Source organism: Malus domestica, chromosome 17 (genome assembly GCF_042453785.1).
Source record: "Malus domestica chromosome 17, GDT2T_hap1".
NCBI classification, from domain to species: domain Eukaryota; kingdom Viridiplantae; phylum Streptophyta; class Magnoliopsida; order Rosales; family Rosaceae; genus Malus; species Malus domestica.
In genome coordinates this window covers 7,188,616-7,201,774 of record NC_091677.1, presented here as the reverse complement: position 1 = coordinate 7,201,774, position 13,159 = coordinate 7,188,616, and the positions used below count along the sequence as shown (strand labels likewise).

The 13,159-nt window shown below is 41.6% G+C and overlaps 1 long non-coding RNA gene across 1 annotated transcript; it reads left to right on the top strand.

Annotated features, from left to right (window-relative positions):
- The first annotated feature begins 3,578 nt into the window (after positions 1 to 3,578).
- On the top strand, positions 3,579 to 12,694 carry LOC103401359 (uncharacterized). Its single transcript, XR_523889.4, has 3 exons — positions 3,579 to 3,737; positions 3,911 to 5,112; positions 5,473 to 12,694. It is a non-coding gene; the product is annotated as an uncharacterized lncRNA (long non-coding RNA).
- The last annotated feature ends 465 nt before the right edge of the window (positions 12,695 to 13,159 follow it).

Sequence of the window (13,159 nt, the reverse complement as noted above, 5' to 3'; positions counted from 1 at the left end):
CAGCTTATTCTCACAGCAGCTTCCAAAATAAGCCATTTTTTTTCAGTTTACCAAACACAAAAATGACCCTCAGCTTTTTTTCACAGTGGTTTTTTTTTAAATCACCTCAATCCCAAACGGGGCCTAAATAACGGGATTGCTTGCACGTATATACCAATTCACTCTTCCTTAGGTTTACAAATCTATTTATTCAACTTTCACTACTAAAGTTTTTAGGTAAGCAACTGAGCCTAATTGAATTGACATAAAGAGCTTAGAGAAGATAGCTCAAAACTACACCATCTAGTTATGTGAGAATTAGCTGCATAACGTCTACGAGAGCTTCAGAGAAGGGAGAAGAACACACTAGGTCATCCTCTAGGGTTATCACTATCGACCAAGGACTCGAGGAGGCGAACTCAAACATATAGCTAACTTGACGACCTTCAAGTTCTATAGAGCGTCCATAGAATACTCCTTTTTGTGGTGTAATCTCGTGATGTACGTATGTGTAGAAGACAGAGATTAGAATTCGATCCAAAGTTTTCCGCTAAAAGATTTAATTGACTATCCCTCTATATGAACACAAATCCATTTGGAAAATCCCATCTTTTAAAGGGGATGGGGCTTGAGCTTTCTTGGTGGGCCACTAAAGTTCTAACGGTTGGGTGGGATAAACAGTTGGTAATGTGTGAATGAGAATCCCATTATCTCCACCAACCAAATTTTCTTGTTCCTTTTTTTTTTATCCGACATTTTGCTTTATTAGATTTGTCTGGCATCCCTTTGTGAGAGATTATGAGATCAATTAATTAACAATGACGTACTTGGTGACTGCTAACCTCATTGCATCCGATCTCGCACTCACAGTTTCTTCTAACATATTAACTGATCTACAACGTGTTCATATTCATATTGCTCTACAATGTGTAAAAGATTTAAGAATCGACGCTAAAAAGAAGCCTAGACAAATAACTGAGGCATGAGGAATACGTGTTTTACCGTTGAACGCACCTGAATCAGACCAACATAAGTTGTGAAGCACGCTCATTTGCCAAAATAATAATAGTTGTAAATGAAGCCTTGAAGCTAGGACATCTGCAGATAAGAATTGTGAAATTCAAAGAAGGAAGTTCTTTTAAGTTATATAAGGTATCGTTTGGTATGCAGACGGAACGGGACGGAACGGAATGGGACGGAACGGGACGGGACAGGACGGGACGGAACGGAGAGGGAGCAAAGATGCCCTCGGATGGAAACAAGGAGGAAGAAGAAGGAGACGGAGAGGTTATAATTTTGTGTTCCATGGACGTGGAACGAGTCGTTCCAAGGGGGTGAGGTGGAACGAAAATTCACCTAAAATTCGTCCTGTGGAACAGCGCGTTCCACCCGTTTTAGGCCCACCAAACGTGGGACGGAACGCCTCGTCCCACTCTGTTCCGTCCCGTCCCACATACCAAACGGTACCTAACAGACATCGCCAAATTCTTGTGCATTTGATTTTACTCTGATCACAGTGTTATTATTTTTCGTTATAAATCCAAATGTTAAAATGTGTTTAGGAAAGGTAACATTGTCGAAGCTTTATCGAACTTCTGCCAAACTAATGGTGACTGCATTATTAGAAAAACTGACAGATACTTGAGAAGAAGAACCAACAACTTCACTATTGGAATTTTTATTCGTTGAAAAAGCAGGCGCTTTGGATGGTGGCAGAGATGTAGCTTCATTGGCAAGCATATGAATTACTGAGGACATTGTTGGTCGATCATCTGGAGCTTCTTCAACACATAAAAACCCTACATTGATACACCTCAGAGCTTCATCAGGCGCACATATCCCTTACTGATTCATCTATCACTTCCATTCCTCTACCTTCTTTCCATAATTCCCATGCCTATATAAGTTTAACCACATAAATTATATAGTCATCAGTCTCGCATAACTATATCCTAAGTTCTTAAGAGTCACTTCCTGAAAAAAATTGAAAACAAATTTGGACTCCATTGGAGCCGACCTCTGAGTTTCAATTACCGATGTGTGGATTTACAAGTGTGAACCACTAAATGGAGTTACACTTAAGGGAGCATGTTAGCAGTCCTACATCGGTGGGGGTAAAGAAAAGCAATGACTTTATGTTAGCAGCCTCACATCGGTGGGGGTAAAGAAAAGCAATGACTTTAAATATAATTATCTCACTCTAACTAATACCAAAGCCTTTTATGGTAAAACTCCACATCTGAAGCATTGGGCAGGTGGTAAAGTTTGGGATAGTATCGGTGTCATTAGAGTGAGACCCCCCGGCACGTCGATCTAAAAGAATTCAATAGTTAGAACTTTAATACTGACCCATCCAGCAAGAGTTGATGAGTGTTCAAAAGCATTTTTTTTTTGGAAAAATTAGTTTCCGGTCCCTAGTTTCTAATGTCCATTAACTAAGACCTTATCAATTTTTAGATTTTGATCAAAGTCCCTATCATTAATATATTAATGAATTACATGTAAGTTACATAATTTTTATATAAAAAAAAAGTAATTGATTTAGAGTTTTAATACTCACACCCTTATTAAACTCTTAATTAATTTTCAATTCAAACATTTCCCAAATAAAAATAAATAAAATTAGAATAAGTTTGTACCCATTAAATTTTTATAAAAAAATTTCAATTTTTTAAGCTTATATGTATCCATTCTTAAATATACCAATTTGTTAAAAATGTACCCTTTTTTAATTTAAAATGTACCCATTTTTTTTATATAAAATTTCATTCAATCTTTTCTCTAATCCATTTTTTAACTTATATGGATACATTCTATTTTCATTGATTTGAGAATGTATCCATGTCAAGTTTAATAGAAGAAATTTAATAATGTTATTAAGGCTTATTTTTTTTGTGCTTTTGAAAAATATACCCATGCTTTGGTACAATAATTTTTTGATTAGTTTTGATGAACGTACCCATACACACACACACACACACATATACATATACACACACACAAAATATATTGGAGAGTATAATTCATCTTTAATATTTTTAATCCCATAAAATATGGGTTTCATTTAAAATCTTATTAATATAAATAATTACAAATTTTATTTTTAATTTAAAAATATAATAACCTACATAAAAATACATTATTACATTAATGTGAGGGACTTCAATCAAAAGTTAAAAACCACCAAAGTTTCAATCAAAGAACATTGGTAGTTAAGGACCGCATTCAAAGTGTTTTTTTTTTTCCACTTACTATCTCCAACATCAACACTCCAAAACTAAATACATCTAATTTCTCAAAAAAATGGCCATAGCGTGTCTACAAGCCGCTGCACGTGAATATTATCAGTAAGTAGCGAAGTAAGCAACGACAGTTATTGAATAAGGTTTAAAATGACTGAAAACATGTGCGACTCATATATTTATATCTATATATACTAAAACCCAAACATTTGGTTACTGTTCATTAACAATAAAATGGCAAAAATGTCCTTTGATTCAGCTTAGTTTCCTTTTTATTACCTCATTTGTGCAGTGAAAAGTCGGTTATGCCCTTCGTTGGGTTCTATCTTCCTTATTTCTTCTCCCCACAGTTTCCTCAGTCTATATCCACACTGCTTTTTGTTTGGTTTCCCATACCCATTTCAGCTTCTCTATCGTCTTCAAAGCTCCCGGTTTTTCTCTTTCGAATCTCGCCTTCAGTCGTCCCTTTTTCTGTCGTTCTCACCTTTTCGTTTCCTCAGTCAACACCGAATCAGTGTAAGGTTTTTCATCTTTTTAGTTTTCTTTTGTTTCGAACTGTAAGTTTGATTTTCTTAGATTCCAAAGTATAAAAAATTAAATCTTTATTTGGGCGAATTTTTTAACCCAGTTTGTATTGTGGCTTTTCATGGGTGGTTAATTTGAATTTAGAGGTTTTTATTTGGTCTCAGATGCACAGATGGTATATGGAAGAGATGCAGGATATCATCGGGGTGGAATGTCCTCTATTAATTTTTTTGAAATTAATTTGGGGTTTTGTTTAGCTTTGCTAATTATGGAAGAGATGCAGGATAACAAAGGGTGTGTTTTTTGTATTCATCTGTTTCCTCTTTCTGGAATTTTGTTTCTCAGCCCTTTCATCTCTCTGCAGTTGGTGATTAAGGGGTTGTTTGTTGCTGGGAAATGATGGTTGCAAGTTGTTTCTGTTTTTTGGTTCGGTGGTGGTAGATTTTTTTTACTCGGAGGACGCATCGTTTCCTGCAAAGTTTTGGGTCTTTTTGAATACAGATCTTTGTATTTTTCTTTGTAGTTTTAGAGCAAGGACTCCTCATTGCATATGCCGAACTCCCCACATGCAGCATAAACTCAGCATTGTTTTTGTGGTCGAAGCGAAACCAAATTCCATTGGAATTCGCCAACCATGTTAGCTGCTGACTTGTCCTGAGGTAGACAACACAAATCGAGCTATTCTCTTAGGATCATAAAGAGAATATGTGAAATAACCTTCATTTTTGTTCGAGCCATAGCTGAAATTGTATACATAACTAAGCCTCATTTCAGGAACCAAGCTAAAAGAATTAGAACTTTCGTTCCATAAACCGCTGGTCCAATATTGTGTAGACCTATTCCACAGCATATGATTTGCAGTGCTCCCCGGGTTAAGAGAGAAAAGACCTGGTGCAGGATCCTCGTAACTCTTCCATGAAGTGAGAATTTGGGTTTGTTGGGAAACAATGCTGAATCCAAGTCTACTTCCTGGTAGCCATGTATGGGTTGGAAAATCAAAACTTTGCCACAAAAACTCAGATGTAGACCCAGCTTTTAATAACACAAAGTTACCGCTATCCAAAAGCAGTGAGTGTATAGAAGCGGAGGTGCTGGAGGAGGTCCAATTTGCCGACCAAATTGAAGTTTTGGATTCACTAAATAGAACTAGATTACGATCTGAGATCCTCAAGACTAAAGAAAATTTATCAGACACTGGTTGTTCCCAATTGCTCCTCAGACAATAGTGTGGAGCCAAAAATAATCACAAGACGACACGTGAATTTTTGGACAAAAGAGGACAAAAATACCCTTGAGGTACAACGGGATTCCTACGTGCGAGTTGCAGGCAATTATCATTCAACCAAATCAAAAGTGTCCAAAATAGGTAACAAATTCAAAGTTATTTCATTCATCTTAATCCTATATTTTCCACAAGGTATAAATTACATAACCTCCAAAATATTTATTTCAAAAATGTGTTGATTAACCAATTAATGGATTAATTGCCTAATTAATCCATTAAATCACACATTAAACCATAAGTTACACCCTATGTCTTATATATTGGCCCCCATTTTCACCAAAACCTAGTTCCATACTCTTACAAAACTTCCAAAAACTCTCTAAATACTTTTCTCTCTAAATTCTAACTTTGACATTGGAGGTTCTTCGGCCAAAGCTCTCTCCATTCATCGTGGGCGCGTGAGGCTCTTGACCTTGACCTAAGGTGTTAATTGTTTTGTAGGTGCAATTTTGTCCAAGAAGAAGAAGGCAGAAATTTGCATCCACAAATTGGTGCTTTCATTAAGAGTTGAGATCCATACTTGTAGAAGACTCTCGCGCACAAAGGTTTTTCTCTATTTTCTAGTCCATTTGAATATTTTTTTCATACGTTCTTATTATTAGAATTTTTTATTTGCAAGGGTTCTTTGATAAAACGTATAAGAAAAATATAATGGCTAGAAATTTAAAAAATTCCACAAGTGAAAATTCTAATACTCAAGAAATGGGACTGCGGTGATCCACGAGGCTAAATGTGGTCATAGGCGGAGTGGTACCACCACTACGAGGTTCCACCATGGCCCAAGCCGTGCCATCCAAGCTTGCACGGGCCCGAACCCAAGCCTCGCATTCGCATGCATCACGCACTGAGCAGCTTGCTCCCGTCGAGCAGCCCACTCCCATGGCACAGCCTGTTCCCGCCGAGCAACCTGCTCCCAACGAGCAACCCATTCTTGTGACCCAGTCTGCTCTCGTGGCCTAGTCTGCTTCTGCAGCCCAATCTGCTCCCATGGTTTTCCAAGCAGCCCAAGTCGCCCCAAGACTATCTCAACCATTCGGACCTACCATCGAGCCGGGGGTATTCTCACCATATATTTTCACGGATTTGACATTTCCCAACTCAAATCTCGCGCTCGGAGTCTACCACCCTTCCACTGCCCCAATGAGGCACATTCCTTCCAAGCTCTTCCAATCCAAGTGGCGAACAACACTTGTCTTAACAAGTCATAGAGTTGACAAGCGCCCTTGCACAGCAAACGATTTTGGTGAACCAGCTCTTGCAGTGCACCAAGATGCAACGTGCCCCAGACAAGTTTTCCCGAAGTAGGACAAGGGTAGACGAAGAACCTCTCCAGCAGCGTTCCAGCAAGCAGCCACTCGACCAACTACGAACCAAGCGTTCGGGCAGTGTACACTTCCGACTGGGCCCTCGAGATAATGTATACTCCCGTCTTAGCGCGCGGAGGAGCGTGCACTCTCGATTAGGCCCACGGACGAACATACATTCACGGTTGGGGTCACACTCTGATAGTCAACATGAGCAACCTTCCAAGCGAAGTGTTAATTCGTGGCTAAGCTCGCAATGAGCATTATTCACCTCATATCTGAGTAGGCAGCACGAAGGACGGAGAAAAACAGTCACCCAATATGGCTTAAGTTCAACCGGCAGCCTGCAAAGAACTCGCTCCCCTCTTAGGAAATTGCTACATGCACTGGATCCGCGGCATAGACGAGTCAAACACATGGAAAAGCATCTTAGACCAATAAGTCACGGTTGGGGGCAGCTGAGAGCTCCACTACCTCAACAAAGGCAAATTCAGAAAGAAGTAGAGAGACTATTGACCAAGCGATTGCGCAATTTCCAACGCAACGAAGTCACTGACGAGGCATTACGATAGAACATGACCAACATAAGCATGTCACCATTCATGGACGAGATCGAGCAGGCTGAACCTCCACGCGAGTTCAACATGCCTCATTTCACGTCTTTTAAAAGGGATCAAGACCCGGAGAGACACTTCTATTATCCAAACTGGAAGTAGTGAAGGGCTTATTCGCATGTTTGACGGTATCTGAAGCAGCAATAAGCTCTACCATCATACAAGAAGAAATGGGGGGCCGACTACCTATATTCCACAGTTCAAAAGCTTTTCTCGATGCTACCAAAAATTCAAAAGCTAACTTTGGCGATAGTTGTTGCAACTTGAAAGGTCAAGTTTTATCTTCAGACGCATGCAGGCATCTTCATGACGCACTATTCCGCCCAATCCATACACGCGACGATAAAGGTGTAGACCCTGGCGGATGTAAAGTTTTCTAACGAATGCAACAACTCGGCCCAAAAGACACACCAAAGGTAGACGAACACTAGTAGGGCATACTCGGAAGCAAGTTTTGTCCTCGTCACCTTAAAAGATTCTACATAAGAGCAACATGTACCGGCAGTTGAGTACCACCTCCTGCTGCGCACCACACGGCCCTAGCCGACCCTTGCTCAGTGACGCAACAGAGCGGCCCAACGATGCCCCGAAAGTAGCCGAGCACAGTCTAGCCGCGCATGCTCCACCCAATGGAGACTTCTGGCATTTGCATGTCGAGAGTAGACGTGGCCCTTGTCACCCCAGGTGGTTCGATGCCCGAGCAGGCGATCATTCTAGGTTTCAAAGCATCCAACAATGAAGCAGAGTACGAAGTCCCACTAGCAGGCCTTCAAATGACAAAAGACTTTGTGGTAAAAAAGCTTTCAATTCATTCTGATTCCCAGTTAATCACCAGCTGAACTACTGGGGGCAAAGGCAAGATGATCGTGGCAACCGACTACTTCACCAAATAGGTAGAAGCAAAGCCCATGACGACCACGATTCAGACGGACATAAAGCACTTCATATGGAGGAACATCATTTGCCGATTTGGCATCCTTTAATCCATTGTCACTGACAACGGTCCGTAATTCGTAGGCAAAGATTTGGCGAAGTTCTTCCAAAAATATGGCATCAAGCAGCACATGTCTAAGCCAAGATATTCTCAAGGCAATAGGCCGGCCAAAGCATCCACTAAGATGATCCTCGACTGCCATAAGAAATCCCCTACCAGTAAGAAAAGAAAATGGCCAGACGAACTCCCTGGATGTCTATGGGCATATCGCACCACCAAAAGACGAGTAACCGAAAGGAGATGGCCACAAGCTTAAATCTGGCAGAGGAGAAGTGCAAGCAGACTATCACCCGCATCGCAGCTTACCAGCAACAATTCCTCTCCAGCTACAACAAAAGAGCCAAGATCCGGCAGTTCCAGCCTGGAGTTCTAGTCCTAAGAAAAGCCTTCATCATTGCCCGCGAAGAAGGCTAAAAAAAAATGGATCTCATCTGGGAAGGTCTGTACAAGATCAGCAGAGTAGGCGACAAGAGTAATTACACCCTCGCCACCATGAAACGATAAAAAAAGATTGAAAAGTGGTGGAGGGCCTACAATATGAAGAAGTACCATGTGTGACCTCCCACTACATCAAAGCCCGAAGACTCATAAAGCTCGACGGGCACCACCTCACAAGCCGATGACTATCCAGTTGTTATGCAATTCTTACCTTACAGCTAAGTTCTCATTTGTTTCACTCGTTTTTCAATGAGGAATTCAAAAGTAATCATAACTTGGCTCGGCTGCATGCTTGCAACAACTGATCACTCTGGCACTTCAAAAGAAGACTGCACCCTTCTTAGGGACTCATCACAGGAATTGCAGCCCCCGAAGGACCAACCATGCTCTCTAGTGCAAGAGGGTAAACCAATTCCCCAACACCCATATGGGTCAGCTCTCCAAGACGAAAAGATAAACTTTACACTCCGAATATCCAGACGTGGATGAGCCTGGCTACCCTAATATAGCTAGATGCACGATGGCTTGCGCCGGGATTCCTAGAAGTAGCCACAATGGTCTTTTTCAAGGCTTAGCTAACTGAAGGATTTTTGGTCTCTTGGCCTAATCCGTAGGGAACCGGGCCCTAGAGAAAGAGGGGGCATATTATGCAGTATGCCCTACAGACGGCTGCCCTAGAACCCTAAAGCTGCTACCAAGTGCACTAAGGTAGCCTACGATTTCCGGAAGACTGCCTACGGCTTGCCCTTCGAGCAGTAAAGCCGCGCTAGACTTATACAACCGCACATTCTTGTGAAAGGTTAAACAAGCTAGCGCGCATATACGAAGTTTTATCCACTGCCGACATGCTACGTAGTCGATAAGCTTCACCTCTGCCAAGCACAGAACAACATACCCCAAGTCCTAAAGTGTTGTCATACTTGCTACGCAACCTACGGAATTGGAGAAAGCCAAGGTTAACATCCTAGTGGTTACGCGCACTTGTCTACTTCTGTAAGTAAGGCATTCGGCTGCCAACCTATGTTAACAACTTGGCAAAGTTCTACACCAACATTTACGTCTACATAGGCTACGCGAGCTTATCTGCTTATAAAAAAGTAGCATGTCTGTCATTGGTCTATCAAGTCTAAAGGTTAGGGCATGAACAAAAGAAGCGAAGATGAAGAAAGCGAAATAAGCATGTTTATAAACAATTAGCAAATGTCGAAGAAGTTCAAGCAAAACAAGAGCTACAAGGAAAAGCATATAAAATCCTAAAGGCTACCTAGAAGACTACAGCAGCTTGGACATCCCATGACTACTCGGTCGCCACACCTTCAACAGCTGTGACACTTTTAGCAGTGGCATCATCCTGCACTTCTCCCCCGACTGCCCCAGCCTGAGCACTAACTTCTCCGACTACTTCATCAATGGAAGCTCAAAAGTAAAAACAAGTAAGTCTTCCGGAGAAATAGAGAAGGTCTCGAAACCTCAAGCACATCCTTCTCACCCTTCAGCTGCTTATTCTTCTTAAGTAAACCAACACGGACGTGCTGCAGCTCATCCACTTCCTTCTTCAAACTTTCGTTGATCTTCAGTACACCTTGAAGTTCCAACACTTAGGGTTCAAGCCTATCAACGACCTTCTTGAAGTGAATCACTTGATTATAAGCAGCAATCAACTCTTCATCCTTTGCATAAGCAGCGAAACAAAGCTCAGAAATTGCAAACTCAAGATCTTGAATCTGAGGTATGTAACATCTAATCTCCTTCTCTGCACTTTCATTCTTAACTTGGATCGCGTCAAGCTTAGTCTCAAAGTCAACAATATCTTGGCGAACGGTCTCAAGCTGCAGAAAAGTGAGGGCAGAAATATTAGACCTTTTCAAAGCAACAAGCTCAAAATCCAACCTCTTGATCTCTTCAGCTGAGGAATAAGCTTCAGCTGCCATAGTCTTTGCCACCTCCTTGGCAGCCTTGCTATATATGCATCATAGCAAGCAAAGTAGACCTTCTATATTGGGTCGTATGCTTCGCAAAGGAACTTGGGCAAACAACCTTTCTACCGCCATCAACAAACTTAACACAAACGTCCATGTCTTCAAGAAGATCTCGTTTCAAAAGCACACAGATCTCAATAGCCTCCCTAAAAGCAGGTTTAATGGATTTCTCACAGCTGCCCACGCGAGCAGTCTCTTCCTTCCTAGCAGGCGAATCAGTCTCAGCAGCAAAATGAGTGGGCCTTGGCGCCACTTTAGCAACAAAGTCCACCTTATCGCTATTCATAGTAGCTAGCCTCTCCAAAGGTGAACCGGACTTAGCTCCCAACAGACATCTTGGTATAGACTTCAGCACTGGGGGCATAACAAGACCTTTATGCTAAGCAATCCTATCAGCAATCGTACTAGCCATTCTCGACATGGCAGGCGCCACAGGCTCAGATCTAGCAGCCTCATTTTTTTTCTTCCCAATGAAAGAAGTTATGTCAATTACAAGCATATCGGTAGCAGGCAGACCCTCATGAGTAGCGGAGGAAGTCTTCAATTTTTCTCGACCAGCATCTCTTGAGCAGGCGGGGAAGATATCTTCTTTCCAACTTCATTCATAGTAGGCTCCACGACAACGATTAGACGAGACAATGCATCCGCCTTGATCCTCTTTACCTCATCTTTCGGGAGCAGTCAACCTTTCTCCCGGCGAAGAGAACTAAGCAGCCAAAGCCATTCACAGTACTCAACAGGGGAGCTCAACCTAGCATTCCAGCAGGCAGGAGGCCTGCATGCCTAGCATTCCAGCAGCTCATGAGGCCCGTGACTTTCTCCTTTCCTTCAATCACTGGCCTAGCCCGTGTCAGGACCAAGAGCCCAAAAAGACATGAGCCATGCAGCCCGTCTAGCACTACATCCCAGCACTTCAATCCACGGCCCCTGCCGCACAAGCTGTCCTTGGCTCTAGCCAAGCTAAACAGCCCAAGCAGTGGCCTTTGCCACGACACCTCCTCGGCCCATGCCGAGCCGACTCCTAGCCTCTGCCAGCTGACATGCCGCACCACCCCGACTGCTGCCCCACAATAGCACTATCCAAGAAGAACACAAGAAGAAATTAAATTTTTCTTACATCGGTACGGCACGGAGAAGATGAAGAAATCAACGAAGGACGATCATTTGCACGGGCAAGATGTAGAAGATTGCTAGAGGAGAGGGAGCAAATATCCTTTAAGCTCTCTCTCTCTTGTAGGGTAGAATAAATCGCTCTCCAAAGTTGATTTAATAACCCACTTAAGGTGGACTTAAATAGGCTTTGAGAGAAATTTATTTCATTTTCCTAGAAGGACCTAATTTCCTATTAAAGAGAGAATCTACATCAAAATAGAAAGTAATCCTACGTTTCCGAAAGCAAGATGATCTCTACACCTGCTGCCCTTTCCTATGAGTAGCCCAACAGGTGTGGGGGCATTTGTGGAGCAAAAAATAATCATAAGGCGTCACGTGAATTTTTGGACAAAAGAGGACAAAAATACCCTTGAGGTACAACGAGATTCCTACGCGCGAGCAAAGGGCAATCATCATTCAACCAAATCAAAAGTGCCCAAAATAAGTAACAAATTCAAAGTTATTTCATCCATCCTAATCCTATATTTTCCACAAGGTATAAATTACATAACCCCCAAAATATTTATTCCAAAAATGTGTTGATTAACTAATTAATGGATTAATTAAATCACACATTAAACCATAAGTTACACCTTATGCCCTATATATTGGCTCCCATTTTCATCAAAACCTAGTTTCATACTCTTGCAAAACTCCCAAAAACTCTCTAAATATTTTTCTCTCTAAATTCTAACTTTGGCATCGGAGGTTCTTCGGCCAAAGCCCCCCCTCCATTCATTGTGGATGCGTGAGGCTCTTGGCCTTGACCTAAGGTGTTAATTGTTTTGTAGGTATAATTTTGTCCAAGAAGAAGAAGGCAGAAATTTGCATCCACAAATAGTCCTCTCATATGCTACTTGTTTGGAGTACCATATGCCTACATAGAATTTTGAAGAATCACCTGGACTGAAAAAAACCCAGCTCAAAAATCCCGCCTGCAGAGGCAACCGTTTGATCGCGACAGAGAGATTGATTTTCATTGATGGTGTGAACCGCAAGGGAAGGATAGACTTTGAGATATAGGAGGCATAAATAAAGAACTAAAAGCACCAACCTTTGCTTTGCTATGGTACTCATGACTACACAAAAAGTTTGCAGACAAGAAGGATAATGTATATGTAGTTCCAGAACTTCAAATTTATGGAAACTTACAGCAATAGTTGAACAACCATAAAATTTCAAGGCAGCCTTTCAGTTGCCAAACCCCGTTCATCAGCAACTATAGAGATAGATCTAGATCCAGATCTCTTTACCCTTCCGTCGCCCAACCTTGTCCCTCACTTCGCCTGATAAAATGTTACATTTTTCTCGACGAACTCTAAACCTTAAACCCTAAGTCACCAAGGAAAGGGAGAAGTGACCAACGAAATATTTAATTAATTAGGTTTTCCCGACAAAATGGTTCGTCGAGCCAAGTTATGCTTACCAACATACGAACCATTATTCTGTCGGGCAAAATATGTCATAATACGTTCCAATTTTTTTTTCTTGACATGAAAACTTTGTCCGACAAAGGTTACTTTGCCCGTCAAACGTTTTCGCCGTCTAAAGTCTAGGGAAAAAAAAATAACCAAAATGTTCACCACTTTTGCCCCACCAAAGTTTTTATTTCGTTAAGTAAATGGTAATTTCTGGTAATGTGAAGTA